The following is an 18,585-nucleotide window of genomic DNA, read 5'->3' as shown; positions in this document are numbered from 1 at the left end:
TACAGGTGTGCTGACCGTTGGCTAAGTCGTCATGGCATCTCTAATGATGTGTTGGTTTAGTCGAGTTCATCCATGCCGCAGGTGTCGACATGGGCAGGGCGGGCTGCTGGGCAGGTGGGTGGGCACATCCGTATGTTCCTGTACCAGGGTATTTGGTCGTCTGGTAGATAGGCAAACTCCTCTCGTGGCGGGTGCCTAGGCCGTGATCCTCTAGGCCAAGCGCGAGAGGGGATTGGCGGGAGCCTGTTGTTCCATTCTCCCACTTCAGTCCCCCCTCTGGTCGACTTGTCGACCACAAACATATCCTTTTCTTTATCTCCTCTCACTCTCCATATTTTAGTTATTCCTCCCAAATGTCCATAGTGGTTAACATGGTCTTCAAATGACCAATACATATATGCACAGGTTCCTCCAGGAGTGCAGTATACCCATTTCCCTATGTAGCTCCTTGGGTTTCTTGGGTTTTCGAGCTTCACAGATGGTGGGTCCAGGTGGTTGGTGATGATCTGGTTGCGCAACTTCTCTCTCTCTTTTATGATTGTGCCTGTGTGTTGGCCGTCATCTGTTGGCATCAAGGGGTGCATACCAACCATTTCGATCATCTCGTCTGTGGTGCGTGCCTTCCGGGCCTTCCAAAATCTTATTATGATCAGTGCAGCTCCAGCCAAAATAGTACATCCAACTATAATCTTCAGTCCATCTGACAGCCAAGATGGCATCCATGACCATAATATTGAAAACCAGCTCTCATCCTTTTTCACACCTTTACTTTCATCCATCATTTTGGAGTGCATCTGGGCCAATTGTGAAACTGCTTCTGTCAGTGTACCATTGTCAGCATCGTTGGCAGGGGTGAATGTGCAGCATGATTGTCCTAGCTTTGCGCAAACTCCTCCTTCCATTGCTGTGAGGAGGTCCAGTACATATCTGTTCTGAAGTGCTACCATCCTCACTGCTCGCAGTTCCTCTTTTATTGCGTTGAATCCATTTACTGTAGAATTGATAGTCATCATTAGTTCCCATCTAGTTATCTGGAGCCATTTTGCGTTTGCATAAGCCTGCAGTCCCGGATGTATTATTGAGGAGAAGAACATTGCTGCTCTGCTGAATAGTCTGTGTTCTGGCGGAATTGAAGTGAGTGCTGTTTCCGACCTTCCCCATAGGTAATTTCCTGTCAGAGGTTCTCCTTGTCTTTTCTTTCTATTCAGGACAGTATTATTGCCGTTGTTGTTGTTCTCTGGCCCCTTCTGAGGTTGTACAGATCTCTTCTTCCTCTTGTTCCCTTCATCCATTTTGGGGAAGTTCACCACATTGACATGTTTCTGGGGTACCACTAGTGATGGTACATTAACGTGCACCATTGTGCATATACCATTCCACAGAGGGGGCAGTGTGTGGTATGCCTTTTCTCCGCAGGCCCAGTAATGATCCATTACTACTGCTGTTCCTGCTCCCCCGTCAGGTAACTCCATCACGCTTGCACAGTTGGTGTTGTATCCTACGTCCACCTCTCCTTTATGTTGGTAGCATACCTTAGGCGCAGTTAGCGGCAGTATTGTTATTGGGTCTTCATCCTTCTCCATCCACGTGAGCATGGGTACGTACTTGACCCAAGTCATCCAACATCTATGGTTGTGTTCATCAATAGTTGAAATATTTTCTCTTGTTACCATGTTGCTGCCAACCACTCCTATGTCCCATCTGTTGTCCATGTACACCTTCCCTGTTATTGTCACCAGTGGCCTTTCCCAACATCCTTTTTTACCAGGAACTTCAGTGGCGTAATAATCACATGGTAGGTACTGTAGTGTTACTTTCTTTGTTTCTCCTTTTTCAGGACCACTTGTTACGTATCTGAATGCTTCAGCATGTAAACTGCTCTTGTGGTAACTCAAATAAATCTTGAGGAAGTTGTTTTCATATGGGTATGTGTCTCGTGTTTTCCACACCAGTTGCACCACTGTCCCTTGAAATCTTCCTTTCGTTTGGAACAGTGCCAGGTATATTATACATCGTGCTATCTTTTCATCTATCTCTGTGGCAACGAATGTTCGAGAAGCGCTCATGGCGTATGGGATTAATGAGCAAACGTAGCAGCTGTCTTCTGTTGTCTGCTTACCTATGTGGGTCATGTGTTGGTACCATATGTTGTTTGAGATGTGTGCTGAATCTTGTATGTAGTTGTCAATACCTTTATTATCTGAGTATGTGCTGCGTTTAGCTCTATTTTCCTTGTGTGGGATTTTACTAGTACCACCTGACGTAACACCTGTTGCAGCTGGGGGTGGGGGTGTATTAGGTTTGGGTGCAGCAATAATATTGATAGCATAGCTGTTCTGCCATACAGAGGCAGCCAAGAACCCGGTGATCATCAAAATCCCTATCAATTTTATTACAGAGGCTAATTTCACCAGCATTTTGCTCTTACCTTGCTGCAGTCCGGCAGCTTATTCTTGCGACGTTAAAGTTGCCCGCCTGAAAATTCTCAATATGCTTGTTATTAGTGTTAGTTGTTGTTTTTTAAGCTCTCCTTATCAAATAGTCATTCAGTGCCCAGGCGAAGAGCTGTTCCCACGCCAATCTAAGCGATCTATCTCTTAGGGCAGGCAAGTATGGTTGGAGGTGGGGCATTGAATTTTCTATGGCCAAGAGGAATGCTGTGTAGTAGACACGTACCCTCCTTCTTTTCAGGTATGTTGGCCTTTTTATTTCATATACAAATTGATGTGACAATTCTTCTGGGTAGTTATCGTCTGAGGGTACCATCTACTCCTGGGCAGTGAATTTGTTAGTTATCTACTTTCTTAGCAGTACAATAATACGCTGTACCTGCATGTGCGAGAGAAAAGAAAGAGAACATTCAAGTGTTTACATGTGTACATGTGCAAGACAATGTCCTTCAGTTCAGTTATTACTGCAGTGGGTAGGGGGTCGATGGGCAGAGGGTTTGGGGCTCAACTGGCGGAAGTCTCTTTACTCTTTGATCGTGTGACCATGGGGTGGGCGGTATGGGGATCACCCCTTTCTTTTCTAGTAGTTGTCTCTGGGGAATCTGGGAGGTGACAGGGTATGGAGACACTTAGGCCGTTAGCTGTGGTAGAAGTCTCTTCCTCCGTTGGTGACGCTGTTGTTGTTCTTCCAATGGCCCTGTCGGTGACGCTAGGGCGGGTCTGGGGTTTACAGATCTTTACGTCGTGTAGGTGATTCCAGGCACGTTTGTCCTGTAGCTTTACTGCTCTCGTTGATACCTCCTCTACTAGGTGGGGGCCAGTGAAGCGTGGGCTGTTCCACTTTCTGTTGAAATTGCGGAGTAGTACGTGGTCACCTTTAGTAACTTTGCACAGTCTTTCCTTTTCCAATTCTTTATCCGCGTCTTCTTGTTGATTGCTGTTAGACCCGCCCCGCGTGCGCTCGAGCTGTTGAGACACAAACACTACACTAGTAATCAAAGAAGACACATATTGGTACATTTCATCACCAAGAACAGTTGCAGTATTTTCGTGGTCAGTGAATGCTCTTGATGTTGGCGTCAGGGGAAGGCACATTTGACGTCCGGTAACCACCTCGTGAGGGGTGAGGTGGTGGTCGGAACCTGGTCTATTCCTTAGCTCAAATAGGGCTTGTGGAAGGCAATACAACCAACTCTTCTTTGTTGTTTGCTGTATTTTTGCAATCGCCTCCTTTAGTAGGCCATTCAGGCGTTCGCATATACCGTTGGCCTGCGGGTGGTATGCACATGCAAATTTATGCTAGATGTTCAGTAAGGATGTGATGTGCTGGAACATTTCGTTTGCGAAATGCGGGCCATTATCTGACCGCAGTACCTCGCACACTCCCCACCTGGGGAAGACCTCCCTCACTAGGAATTTAGCTGCTCTGAATGCATCTGGGTGTGAACAGGGCCCTGCTTCAATCCACCTCGAGAATGGGCATACTACTACAATCATATACCTATTTCCTTGACATACGTTGATCATATCAACATAGTCAATATGGAGATGTCGGAAGGGTCTCTCTGGCCGGGGTATAGTACCTTTTATCACCTTCAGAGTGTGACCGGCTATAAACTGTTGACATGTGAGACAATTGCTGATAAAATTTGACACATGAGAATTTAACTCGGGGCAGAACCAGTCTTCCCTAATTCGTGCTGCAATTACTTCCATGCCTGTATGGGCTGGGTGGTGTAGTTGGCTCAGGGCGGTGTTCAATAGTGCCAGTGGCATTACAATCTTTCCAGTGTTACCCTGGCGCCATAGTGCGTCAGTTGGTGACATTGTGCATCCTCTTTTTACCCATATTTCTTTTTCAGCCATTGGTGCAGCCGCTTGTAGCTCCATTATCTGTGTGGCTGGGAGATGGGTGTACCCTTCTCTTATCAACATCTCCTTAGCCATTCCCCTCCCTCTCCCTCTCTCTGACTCTGGGGGGTTCCATATCTCACCAAAATATGCAGCATACTTCACATGTGCGTCTGCTGCTGCATTCCCTCTTGAGACATAATCTTCACCATGGGTGTGTGCGGTACATTTGACCAAAGCTAATTCTTGGGAGTCATTTATTACTTCAATTAGTTCAGCCAATAAGAGAGCATGTTGCACTGGAGTGCCGTCGGCTCTCCTAAACCCTCTTCTTCTCCATTTCGACAGCCCTGAGTGGACAGTGGACGTAACATATGCGCTGTCAGAATATATGGTCACTCGTTTGTCAAAGCTTTCCTTCAACGCCAAGATCAGTGCAACTAGTTCTGCTGCTTGAGCAGAGTAATGCTGTGGTAGTTGTACACATTTCATCGCCACACACACCGGTACCTCCATCATTTTTACCACCGCTGCCCCAGTCCTCCTTATCCCATCCCTTTGGTCAATTGTTGATGACCCATCAATGAACAGGAGCTCACCTCCCTCTAGTGCGTTCTCTTCAACCTTTCTAGTACATGAGTACATTTCAGTGGTTTGCGTACAATCATGTGCATAATCTCCTTCCTCAATTACTTCTGCTAAAAACCTTGCAGGGTTGACCGTGCTACATCTAACAATTGATAGTTCAGCTCTAGATAAGATAATCTCATAACCTGATGCCCTCTGCATGGTTAGGGTGGACTTAGGTTTATTCAATATTGCAAATAGTGCATGTTCCACAAATAGTGTCTTTGGGCACCCCATGGTGATTGCTGACGCTTTCTCTACCGCAAAAGCAGCTGCGGCGAGACCTTGTTCGCAAGGGAAATGACCTAACATCACAGGATATAAGTGGCCGCTGTAAAACGTTACTGGTGTGTAGCCCATGCTTGTTTTTTGAGCCAACACTGCTTTCATTACTGCTGAGTCGCAATGTGAAAATATAAAGAATTGTCGCCCATAATCTGGGGTGGCCAGTACCCGAGCAGTTGATATCGCATCTTTCAGTTCATCAAAAGCCTCTTTCATTTCCATTGTCCACCCCAACTTTTTCTCCCCTTTGTTAGCTTCCTTTAACGCCTCAAGCAGGGGTCCTATGTATGAGCTGTAATCAAATACCCATGCTCTACAGTAGTTGCACAGACCCAGGAACTGCTGCAGTTCCCTCACTGTTTGTGGCACTGGCGTTTTTGAAATGGCCTGTGCTCTTTGTGGTGCAATCTTTCTTCCATGTTGGGATATGAGCTGACCAATGTAAAGTACCTGTTCCTGACAGTACTGTAACTTTTCCATGTCTACCTTGTAACCTTTTTCAGCCAATATTGTCAGCATCTTTAATGAGTCCTCTCTGCATGTTCTTTCTTTTGTGCTGCAAATTATTATGTCGTCGACATACTGCAACACTGTGCTTTCCACTTCAATGTTACCCAAATCCATCTGTATTACTCTGTTGAAGATTGAGGGTGATTTGCAGTACCCTTGTGGCAATCTGGTGTGTTTCCACTTTGTGTTTCTGTAAGTAAAGCTTGTCAGGTCTTGTGAGTCTGGGTGCAATGGTATTGAGAAATAGGCATTTTTAAGGTCGATCACTGTAAATCGTGATGCTTCTGCTGGAATGCCGCACAATATTGTGGCCGGGTTTGCGGCTATGGGGTATTCTGCTTCCACTATGTTGTTCAAGGGCCTGAGGTCCTGTATGAAGCGCCAAGACCCCTCTCTAGCCTTGCGCACTGGGTATACAGCCGTATTACATGGTGATTCTGAGGGGACCAATATGCCATTATTTATAAGGGCCGTTATTGTTTCATATATGCCCTCATCTGCCTCTTTTGATAGTGGGTACTGTTTCACTCTGGGGAGTATTGCACCTTTTTTCAATTTTATCCTTACTCCCCCTATACTTTTTATGCACCCCACGTCATAGGGGCTAGTAGTCCATAATGATGTGGGTACCTTTGTCATATCCTCCTCAAAGAAGGGAACTGGGGTGGATGTGGGTGCCTCAAGTGCCAGTGCAATTTTCTGTGCCACTTGTTTGTACGCCACTCTTAGCCATATTTCCACACTCATCATAAACACCATTTCACCTTCCTCCTTTTCTTCTGAGAACAGCTCCTCATCTGACACCAGGGTGAGTCTACATCCCTCAGCTAGTGCTATCACTGCCCTCCATGCTCTTCCTTCTCTGTCTTGGGCATGTACCGCAAAGTAATCAGCTGTTGCTATAATGCTCTCTATGTTCACTGAAATCACCTTTCCTTCTGGTTCATTGGCTGGTGTTTCTGGTCTGAACAAATAGGCTGCTGGCCTCCTCCAGATCTTTCCTTCTATCCCTGGCATCCATGCAAATGCCATGTCTGTCCCGTACTGGAATAGTTCACCATCTACTGGCTCAGCCCTAATCGCTGTCTGTCCGCAGAATGCTTGCATAAGTTGTCGTGCTGTGAGCATGTTAATTCCTGGAGTAGAGCAAATTATGCCGTCCTCCGTAAAGGAGATTGTCATATTCAACCTGTTCATGATGTCTCTCCCCAGTATATTTACTGGTGAGGCCCTAGAGTATAAAAGTGGGACTGACATGTCATAATCCCCTATTGATAAGGGAATGTTATCAGTAAAGGGAACCAACCTCCTAGCCCCAGAGAATCCTTGGGTGTTCATGGCTTCGCCTGACATCTTAAATTTACCTTCCCTTATGCAAGACCGGGTCGCCCCGGTGTCAACAAGGAATGATCATTTTTTGTCACCTATCGTTACCTCTATGCGTGGTTCCTCCGCACTATTAGGTGTTACCGACAGGATGGGACACACCAAGGCCGTCTGTGGGCTGTCCTATTGAGGGTACAACGATTGACCATTTCCTGTGTAAGGGTTGTGTCCCAAGACCGTCACCCTACCCAGTTGTGTTTGTTGTGCTTGGGGTTGTTGTGTTATCGCTACCTGTTGTTGTGGCAGTTAATATGCCTGTGGCTGTTGTTGTGTTACTAGTTGTTGCTGTTCATTTCCCGGTTGCAACGTCTGCTGTTGCTGTATGTCCTGCTGTTCCTGTGTGGCCTTAGTTGTCCCTGTTCGCTCCATGATGGTGTTCCTGGTCTTACTCTACACGTGCGTGACATGTGCCCTACTAATCCACAAATCCAACACACCGGTGGTTCCCTATTCTGCCATGGAAAACTTCCTGTGTTGTCCTGGTATACTGGTTGCCCGGTGGGGTAGGAATTTCTAAGTCCTCCCACCTGCTGGTGTGTGTTATATCTGTATCCTCTCCCTCTCATTATTCCTCCTCTTCCCCTGTTGTAATTATAATACCCAGCTCCTGGCATTGAGTATCCTCCTCCCATGTTGGTCGTGTAGGGTTGGAGTGGCGGCATCTGTTGTGTTACAGCCTGTGAGGATGGTATTTGGGAGGGATCTTGTGCAGCCACTACTTGTGTGGGGCTTTGGGTCATTGTTGCAGGTGTAGTTATTAGTGCCCCTTCCATTGTGTATTTGGTAAGTTTTTTCTGTACTAGTTTAGCCTCTTCCGTTTTCCTGTCCTCTTCCTTTTGTTTCATTTTCCCTTGCCATGTCCTACAATGATGCACTATTGTCAGTTGTATTTCTGGCCATGCTTTTGCTTCCATTCCCACTACTTTCTTCAGTTTTTTCTGAACTGCTTCTGGGAGCCCTTGTACTAGTATATGATAGAATATTGCTGGTGTTTTGTCCCATTGTTCTCTAGTTTCCATGCGCCACTTCTCTTGGATTTCCTGGATATAATCAACAGGATCTTCGTTCTCACGCATCTTGCGTGAGGTAATTGCTCCTATGTCTGATGTGTCTGGGTACTGTACCCTCAGTGCCTGCCATAATGCATGTCTGCAGTTTGCGAATGGTGCCCCATCGTGCGATGTGTTTGTTATTGTGACCCCAGTGAATCCCGCTCTCTTCCAAATGTCATCCGCTGCATCCCCTAATATAGATATTAGAAGGCCCTTTACATCTCCCACTGCCAGTTTCTGTCCTGCGGTGTGTTTTTCCATTTCATATATCCATTTACCCGCACCTCCACTTAATGATGGGAGCCTGCACTTTATATTTTCTTTGTCTGCATGCTTCCAAGGGACGTATTGTGGTCTAACCCCTGCCCTCTCCAGAAGTGGCATTAAGTTGTGTCTCGTTTTACCCCTTGGGTTCCATAAAATCGAGTCCCCACACCCCTCCTCTTCTTCCGTCTCTCCTACATCGTCAATTTCGTCCGTATTTCCCCGGCTTGTAACTCTTTCTTCTCCATCTTTTCCCCTTCTTTCATCATTTCCTGTATTTAATGTGGGCGTGTGTAATCGTCCTCCCTGCCTGCGTCTAGGGAGGTCTCTAAGCCTACCTGCATAGGGTGTCATTTCGTTTGTGAAGGGCGCGAGTTTGGTTGTACGTAATGAGCGTGAGGTGGTTGAGCATGTAGGGTGGGATGGTGACGGTGTGGCTTCATGTGTCTGTCTTTCCGCTATTTCTTGCTCTTCCTCCTCACTTCTCTCCAGTTCATCCTTTCTCCTACAGATCGATGGTGAGTCTGTATTGGTCCGGGTGGTGTATAGTTTATCTAGGCTTTCCCTTTCACTATTTCTTCCTTCCTTCTCCATTCCTTCTTCTTCCTCACTACAAAAGTCATTTGTAAGTGGCAGCGCCCACTCTGTCTTTTTCCCCTTGATCGTTACTGTTTTTAAGTCTATTAGGTCCGGTTCTCCCTTTTCTCCTTTACCAACCGCTCCCCTTTGCGCTGATGTTGTTGCTACTTCTGTGTCTCTATATACATACCTCCTTACTTCACTCTCCCCTCTCCTATCTTCTCTTTCCCCTTCATTTCTCTCCTCCATCTCTCTACCAATTTCCTCCCTTTTCCTTTTTAATTCCTCCATTACTTCACTACTCATCTTTTCCAATATCCTTTCATCCTCTTTCTTCCTTTCCCATCTCACCCTCTCCCGTTCTAATATACTCTCTATCACCCTCCCTTCTTCGTATTTCCTAGTCGTTTCTGATAGTAGTCTCTTCTTCCACATTGCCATTTCTTTTTCTTTCTCTTCTTCTTCCTTTTTCCTCTCTCGTAGTACTGCTCTTGATACCCTTTCTGCCGCTGCTTTTACCCTTTCGGCTTCTCTCCTTTGCTCCTCAGTTCGTTCCCTTATTTTTCCCAACTCGTTCTTACCTTCTTTCTTTTCCCTCGCTCTCTCTCTTTCCTCCCTCTCGAGCTGTTTGATCAGTTCATTCTGCTCATCCCTTAACTCTGCTAGTCGTTCCTCCAAAATCTCTTCCTTTTGTCGTAACAGCTCTTCCCGTCATTTCACTCTCCCTGGTATTATCCTCGTCCATTTTCCTTACTACCTCCTTCTCTTCTCCTGTTAATGAACCTCGTAATTTTAATAGTATCTGCGCAGCTACCCACTCATCATGTCCTATTTCCGCAGTTTGCTCTTCTCCAGTCCTCCCCTCCCCTGCTGGCATCTTCCTATGAGCTGCATATGGTGGCGGGCTGTATGCCGGGTTCGAGTACCCCTCAGCCGCCCTTAACTGTTCTCTTTCTATTTCTCCTAGTTCTCTTAAAGGGTACAACCCCCCTCCCTCTGTTTTCACTACCTTCGCTAGGGGTATATCGTCGCTCTGTTCCTTTTTTATTTCATTTTCTTTTGAGTTATTATTCTTTTCTCCTCCCTCTTGTCCGTTCCCCGTGTTCTTTGGGCCTTCACTCTCCTTTTCCCCATTCTCTCCTTCCTCCTTAATCTCTTTTTCTTCCGGTGTTTCCCCACAGTGAACATTCCATTTGGTCCTGGTCGGGACCCTTGGAACATCCTCCATAAGTTAAACGCCTCCACGTGGTGTGTCAACCTCTTCCCCTTGTATGTGTTATGCAGATGGTTTAATAGTGAATGTTGGGTATATGGATCGAAGCTACCATTAGGCGGCCATGGTGTCGTCATTTTGTTGTCCGTCCCCTGTGTCCATTCTATGCTATACTTGATCAGTTTCTCCCTATGGGGTGACAGTGTTTTACATATGTGTTGTAGTGGGGTAGTGAGGGTGTTCCCCCACCCTCCCAATCCTGCCCCGTATGACATAGTAGCGCTCCACTTGTTATCCTTCCCCTATTTGGTAGCTATTATCTTACTAACACTTACAATACACAGCCTTATACCTTTACCTGGCCCCGTGAGTTTGGGGACTTGCGATAGTCCGCTAAGGAAAATTATTAAAATATAGTATTTACATTTGTATAATCTCTTCTTTCTTTTCTTCCTTTACAGAACACCCTTACGGCCCCCTGCGGCCGAGACGCACGTAGCCCCCTGCGGCTGCGTACCCCTTGTGACGTTCTTATACAGCCGTCCTATTTTCATTTGCTTCTCCTCCCTCTTCTACACTTGCCGTGGCCGGCGTTCTCCGTGCGCAGCCACGTCCCCCATTTCGCCTTCCCCCGATCAACTCATTACCGTTTATCTCCGTTTCCACTCCCTTACCACAACTCTCTTCCCCACCACTCTCAGAAGGAAAGATGCCTTGTGCTCGAGATATCCTATGAAAGCCCTACTGGTGACGTCACCGATCTCTTCAAACTACTGGTAAGTTCTTAATACACTTGCAATCTACCCCCGTTAACCCCACAGCTGTCGTCCTGTCACGCCTGGAACAAGGTAATCAATAATATAATCGGACTGCGCACACTGCGTCGCCTCGCGTGTGATACGCCCCTCGAGAGGAGGGCTTAACCAGCCAATTATCTTCCGTATTGGGCAACCAGCTAGCTACCGCCTACAGGGAAACGTCATCTACCTATCGAGTTTCTTGCTCGATCAATAGGGATCCTCATCTACTCATTGATCAATAATTACCAAATCGTAGGAAACCGCGCACACACACACCCTTACACGTAGTCGCGACCTAGGCCAATCAGTGTCTACGAGCGGCCGCACGTGATGTTTTCGTGCTCCGCCCCCCTCTCTTGCGTAATGTAGCCGACTGCTCTCGCACTCGTTCGGCTACCATTCATTTCATTGCCAACACTAAATTGTCAAACCTTCACCGCGCACCTGTGCAACACCTCCCACCTCCCTTATTTAATTCCTCCCCCCTCCCTCACAATTTCACATTGCTTGTTGGGTGTGGCATACTCACCAAGTTCTCCTGATGCGCTGCCGCTCGACTGCGTGCACGCCTCCAAGCGGCTCGCCACCTCCCCTCGTCTGGACCACGTCTGGACACTCGCCAACCGCGGGCGGGATACTTCTCAACCGGCTCCCGAAGGCCAATATCCGGATTGCGCTGTCCGGTCTTCTCGCAGTTCCGCGATGGTCCTGTAGTCCTCAGAAGGGGGCAGCGGCAGAGGGGGCCGTGCCGCCGGGCCTCCTCGCAACGGAAGTACTTGGAAAAATAAAATAAAAAGCAGATCTTAAACAGATCTCAGCAGTGCCTCCAACTTGTCGGGGGGAAATTCTGCCGGGGTCGGCTGGGCCGTCCGCGGACCTCCGGGCAGGGAGGCCCCAACTCCTCCCGTATATCCCAAAAACCACAGAGTATGAGACACACGCAAGAAGCAAGGTGGTTCTGCTGTTTATTAGACAAAACGGCAGGGATGGGTCAAGGATCGTACGCGTCCGTCCTGACACACACACAATCGTGGGGCTCGCAGGCCCTTTTTACTTAGTATGACGCGAAAGTTTAGCAAAAACCTATCTCCACTCTGGATTGGTTGCTCGAGTGGTAGGGTTAGTATAGCATACGTATAGAGAACGGTGTTAGTGGTTGAGGGTCAGTCAGGTGATATACTTGGGTTGTCCCTTCAATTTGATACATGAAAATTGTTACATGAAGACCCCTGAGGATTGGTCAATGTTAATGGCGTCAGTGATAAGAGCCCCATGTTCTGATTGGTCCGCTCGCGAGCCTCCCAGTCTGGGACCATCGCTGTTCCCAGCTCGCGGTGCACCTGTCATTTGCAACAATGTTTCACTATGGGTATGTACAGGCAATGTGAGGATTTATTCATATGCTGGAAGGCCAACTACTCCCACTGTCACAGATGTCCATTGAATTGTATCTGCCTGTGTCTTGTAACGGGGGATTCAGGCGTCTCCTTCCTCCTGGCCTTGGCATCCTGTCAGGTTTGGCTTGGTCACGTGAGGTGGGACCGTGGTTGAGGCAGAATTCTGCACAATTAATATTGTTTTTTCCACTGTGTGCCTGGTTTAATTTGCAGGTGCGACTTTGACGTCGGCTTGCGGCGTGCGAGATTGCAACATTGCGACTTGGCTGTCTGCTTTCAGAATGCGAGTTTGCAACATTGCGCCCTTGGCTGTCTGCTTTCGCCGGGCTCATTCTGCAGGGTCAGCAACCGGACTCTTGTTCATTTAATGTTCATGGAAGCTCTTGCTTGCGGCCTACTTGGGTCTGGTGTATAGGTGGAACCGTTTGGTGCACAGGCGCTTTAGGTTGTAGTATCATATTGTATATTTCTCATTATGGCACCTGGGTTTAGGAGAAGCGTGAGCAAGCTCTTTAGATGAGTTCATTGTGCGTCTTGCGTTTCTGCATTTTGAAAAGCCTATGTGAAAAATAATAAAGATGCACGTCCGTGGGTGTGTTCGTCACCTATGTTATAGCACTGAGTATGTTCTTCATGTGGATTGGTGTGGGAGTGTCCAGTGTGCATGTTTGTACAGGTGTGCTGACCGTTGGCTAAGTCGTCATGGCATCTCTAACGATGTGTTGGTTTAGTCGAGTTCATCCATGCCGCAGGTGTCGACATGGGCAGGGCGGGCTCCTGGGCAGGTGGGTAGGCACATCCGTATGTTCCTGTACCAGGGTATTTGGTCGTCTGGTAGATAGGCAAACTCCTCTCGTGGCGGGTGCCTAGGCCGTGATCCTCTAGGCCAAGCGCGAGAGGGGATTGGCGGGAGCCTGTTGTTCCATTCTCCCACTTCACTAGCATTTTCAGTTTTCTTTTGTGTGCCCAAATTAATTCGGCAATTATTGTTGATTGCACTTGAAATACCATCCTGTAATTATTGATAGGAGGAAGGGTGATCCACACAATGTCACTAGAGACTAAAGTTCTAAGTGCAGGAATTTTCTGAAAGACCTGGAACATAAATGATCTATTTAGACTCTTCCCTCCATTAATTTTAGGGGTACTAATCCAACCTAAAATGGACAAAATCTGTATGGATCCATCAGATTCATCTTTGGAGGAGATGTTCTTTTTGACAGCATGATGAAATGAGTAGCTTTAACAAATGGAACAGATCAAATGGACTGAGCCGTGGATCAAAACGGATACAGTAGACCGTACAGATGGGGTTGATGAAACAAATGGAGCAGAGGGAACAGATGGAGTGGATCGGTCTGATGGAGTAGATGGACTAGATGAAGTGAATGGAACAGGTAGAGTGGATGAGAGAGGTAGAATGGATGGAACTGATGGAATGGATGAACATATGGAGTGGATGGAGCAGAAGGAGTGGATGGAGCAGAAGGAGTGGATGGAACAGAAGCAGTGGATGGAACGGATGGAGTAGAGGGAACGGATGGAGTAGAGGGAATGGATGGAATAGAGGGAACGGATGGAGTAGAGGGAATGGACAGAGTGGAGGGAACAGACGGAGTGGAGCGAACGGACGGAGTGGATGGATCGGAGGAGTGGATGGATCAGATGGAGTGGATGGATTGGATGGATCGGATGGATCAGATGGATCGGATGGATCGGATGGATGTTGTAAAACACATGGAACAGATCGAATGAATAAAAAGGATGGAACACACTAAACAGATGGGAAGGATGAAATGGATCAACAGATTGGATGGAGAAGTTCATGTATATGAAGGACGGAATGATGGAATGAATGGAAAGACTAGTAAACTAAATGATGAACCAGACGAAATTTATGAACAAACGAAGCTGAATGAACGGACAGAGTGAATAAAACGGATAGAATAGATGGTTCAGATGAGCGCTCGATCACAAGCACCTTAATGAAAACCACCATATCACACCACCACGCACACTCTCCTATAGACCACCACTCAACTAGAACACAGCGATACTATGACACATTCGGTATAGCTGTTCTCATACTAAAACCTGCCACATACTCCTCATCATCCTAATTAAACACAGCTAGCTCAACACACACTGCTAGCCTATGCATCTCCTCAGGCCTAACACAGCCAGAAATCAGTCTGGGTATTGACCCACCAGAATGAACACATATTCCTGACCTCCCAACCACCACACCTACCGCTAAGAAGCAGCTATCATGCAACTGCCACACGAGCTGCACACATATCCGGTGCACCCACGCACCTTATGACTCTCTCTCTACTGACTTGAACTACGGTTCCCAAGGGCATTCAACCTACCAGCGCTTTGAGATCATACCAATGATACATAAGGCGCTATATAAATGCAAAATAACATAACATAACATATATTTCCTACACACCGGCATGGTTCTTGGCTCATTGTTAGCTCAGGGGAGAGGGAACCAAGGGGCATGATATGTGTCTTAGATAGGGCTAAAAAAAAAGAATCTGTTAAGCAGTTAGTTGCGTCCCCACTTGAGTGGGGAGGGAAGGATCTCCCCGTGTTGAGGGTGCTTCTCAATAAACGGTTACACATCAGAAATCATGACATCAGTGTTTTACGGTTGGTCTTTTAAAGGTTAGCTGGTTCAATCGCCACAAGAGCCAGAGAAAACTTGACATTCACAACAGTAACTGGACTAGAGCCTGTTAATGAACACGGGGTTGCTGTATGTGATTTGATTAAACGGGTAAGATGCTCCCCTTCGCATCCGGATGCCTTGGTTCGTATTCCGTCTTTGGCCCTTCACCCTAAAACAGATGGCATTCTCGTCAAATCACTTAATCTGTTGGTATGTCAAATTTTAAAGTGTTGAATTAAATATGCCAAGCCAACTGCACAGAGTGCTGTCTAGTAGGGTCTCATTGACATGTGCCCCCAGCCTCATCCCTCCCTATCATCTTCAGCTACCTGTTATTTGATCACAGTACACCATAAACCATATTGATTTGTGCACAGGACCTCATGTTCTTGATGCTACTGCAATAGTTTATTTTGTCCGTAAGGCACACAACTATCCTTTTTTACTCGGTTCACACTAAGTAAAATACCTACATGAAAATGCAATAAAAAAAACACACACTATTTCCACGTGGCAGAGGATAACGGGAGCACGCTTACACTCGGAAAAGCAATTTTTGATCTTCATCATTAAACTTTTCTTACGAAAGCCCACACAAAGTTCCAGTAACATAACCAAATATGTTCCTTCTTTCAAAACCAATTACAATGGGTGACAGAAAAACAGTTTTGAACTGTCTTCTTTAGTTTCATGCGTGCTTATTGGATACATAGCATAACATAACACCAAAAAGTATTTAGTTATTTGTGACCTTAGCACAAACTGGGACCTATTTACAAAGCCTTTTTAAATGGGTCTTTCCCATTCAAAAACGGTTTTGTAAATCAGGCCAACGATGTTTTTTTGTGTGTCTTCACGTCTCAAAATTACTTTTACAACATTCAAATGCGGCCTGAAAATGCTTTGCATTCTTGGACTTGCAGTTAATTTCAGTCCGTAATGCAAAGTCCTATGGAAAATAAAGCTCAATTTTACTTAAAATATATTTATTTATTTTTAGGCCGCTCACATTTTGTATGGCGGGCCTAGCCGCGAGCATTCTGTGAGGAGGTGCTTTTTAGTTGCATTAGACCTTACCTGACAGATTCTACAAAAACATACTTCTGGGATGCAGCTTCCATTGTTCCCAACAGGTTGCCTGTACAGTGGGTTGGTTCCATTTATGATATGAGAGATAATATTTGGTCAAGTGCTTAGGCTTCAGACTGGTCAAATCCTTCCTTCGCCACTTAACTGATGTGTGTGAGCTTGGGTAAATTCCCTACCTCTCTCCCCCTCAAACCCCCTGCCCCACTTCCCTTCCCTCCTTCTCCCTCCCCCCATGACCTCAAATTGGACACTGAAACCACTCAGGGGCGTAGGAGGTCAGCAGAGGACCCTCCTCCCCAAATCCCTCCCCCTTCACCCTTCCTCCCACTCCTCTGACCTCAAAACTGACATTGTAACCCCATCACCTACCTCCTCTCCCCTCCCCTCCCGCCACCCTTCCCCTCCTAAATTGTTCTACATATTGTTTCACTGATTTGTTTCATGTTTGTAAATATGCTTCTCTCATTACTGTACCTGTTGTTATACTGTAAAGCGCTTTGGTTTAAAGCGCTATATAAACTTAATAAACATAAACATTATCTCATTGTGCCTCAGCTGACAACATTCGAAGTTCCTAGAAGTGATTGCGTTCACACCCTAGGCTGTTTAAAAAAAACAAAAGATAAACTCCTGATATTGGACCATACAGGACATAAACATTCATATATTGCACAACACGTTTTCTCTTTGATTAATCAGGGCAACCTTTTGTAATAAACCTTGCCATGATGTTCGTATGATTGACACGTGTGACACTGTGATGCAATTTTCTATGATATCACAGTGAGGACGGTGCACATGCAAATCGTTTGCCCCACAAGTCCTCCTAAAGTGGATTAGATGCTCGTACTTCTGGCTGCCTCACATTTCAGCAGAAACCATTGATATATAATTGTAAAATAGAGACTGAAAAGTTGTCAACTTTAGGCAGTTGTTCTGAAGACGATAATTCTCCAGAGGGCATTGCAAAGGATGGGCCACCTGCTCAATGTTCTAAAGGACTCACGAGTAGGGGCATAGCGCTGGTCATTAAAAGCAAAGCCAACCTGACCCGAGCAGTCCACATCCACACACCTTCCCCAGAGTCCCCAGGCAGAGCAGTCGCCCGAAGACAGCTCAGAGCTTGGCATGAAAAGGCAGTCCTCGCCTCTGGGCGCCTGTCAGCTTCTGCAAGATATCTCCCCCTGATCTTCCCCTGGAAAGGGGTCATGGGAATTAACAAGTACATGCTTTTTTCTTCCTGCCTCCTCCACCGCTCTATTAATCTGCTTTCCTCTTGGACCGTAATGAGGACTTATTAAAAAGAAATCGGTGCCTGCGCTTGCTGTAAAGGCCTGTGGGCTTTGCTTAGTAATTGCAGCGGCCTCTTCAATGTTTCTGTTTTATCCAAGCTCGAAATTTCCCCGGTGACTCTTCTGGAGGTACCTGGCTCTACATCCCGGTGCCGAATTCCAAGGGCCAAGTAATTATTGAGGGGAGGCCAGGGTGGGGGGGCAGCGATAGAGATGGAGAGGGAATTTCAGGTGACGGTAACAGATGTTACTTACAAAATGCATCTTCCCCTGTCGAGCCCCTGGAGTTTTAATTTAGGTGTTGATGAAAACGCCGCCAGCTCTAAAGTCAATAAGCAGAATTTCGTGCAGCGGGTTAAAAGATGAATTTAGAGATTCAAGGTTGTTAATCTTCAAGGTGAGGAATTGTTAATGTGGAAAGCTTGGAGATTGTGAATGTGAATAGTTGTTTTGAGGAGGTGTGTCAGCTGCCTTGTACGTTTGGTCAGCTCTCTGGCAAATGTGCAAATGTCCAGAGCACAACACTACGCTGCACAGAGTGTGAACGAAATGCACAGTTCCCAGATTTTCAAAAGCACTCCCACAATTTTTGGGGATGGTAACTGCACAGCGTCATGGTTTGAAAGTGCTGGGAATCGCGACAACATCATTACCTCCAAATCCATCTTCCTCGTCCCGGTACTTATTCGTGAAAGGCCTGCCCTTCCCAGCAGCAATCCAATATACCAAACTAAGGCACCAATAGGGAGCTCCCCTGCACCCTGAAAAAAGTGTTATGACTTACCTCTCTTCTTTAGGGTATTGTCTGCACCTTCATGGCTGTGATCCTGGGGGCCTGCTGAGTTGGCCCTGTCGAATGAGATTTGTTGTGTGGACTGATCATGGGCTGCGTGATGGGCTGCGTGGGTTTGGAAAGCAGAGTTGTGTCCCCTCTGCAGGGTTTTTGGGGGGACGTGAACATGTGCACGGCTCCCAAGGTGAGTTGACCCCCCCCCCAGGGAAGCAAGCTGAGTCGGCGACCTGGCGGCAGGGAAGGGGTCTGTGCACCAGGCGGGACCTATTGCTGGACAGTATTGCCTTGCGGAGGGCGGCATGGACACAGCTGCTTCCACA

Source organism: Ambystoma mexicanum, chromosome 10 (assembly GCF_040938575.1).
Source record: "Ambystoma mexicanum isolate Mex_15411 chromosome 10, UKY_AmexF1_1, whole genome shotgun sequence".
Classification (NCBI taxonomy): domain Eukaryota; kingdom Metazoa; phylum Chordata; class Amphibia; order Caudata; family Ambystomatidae; genus Ambystoma; species Ambystoma mexicanum.
This window is presented reverse-complemented; position numbering follows the sequence as displayed.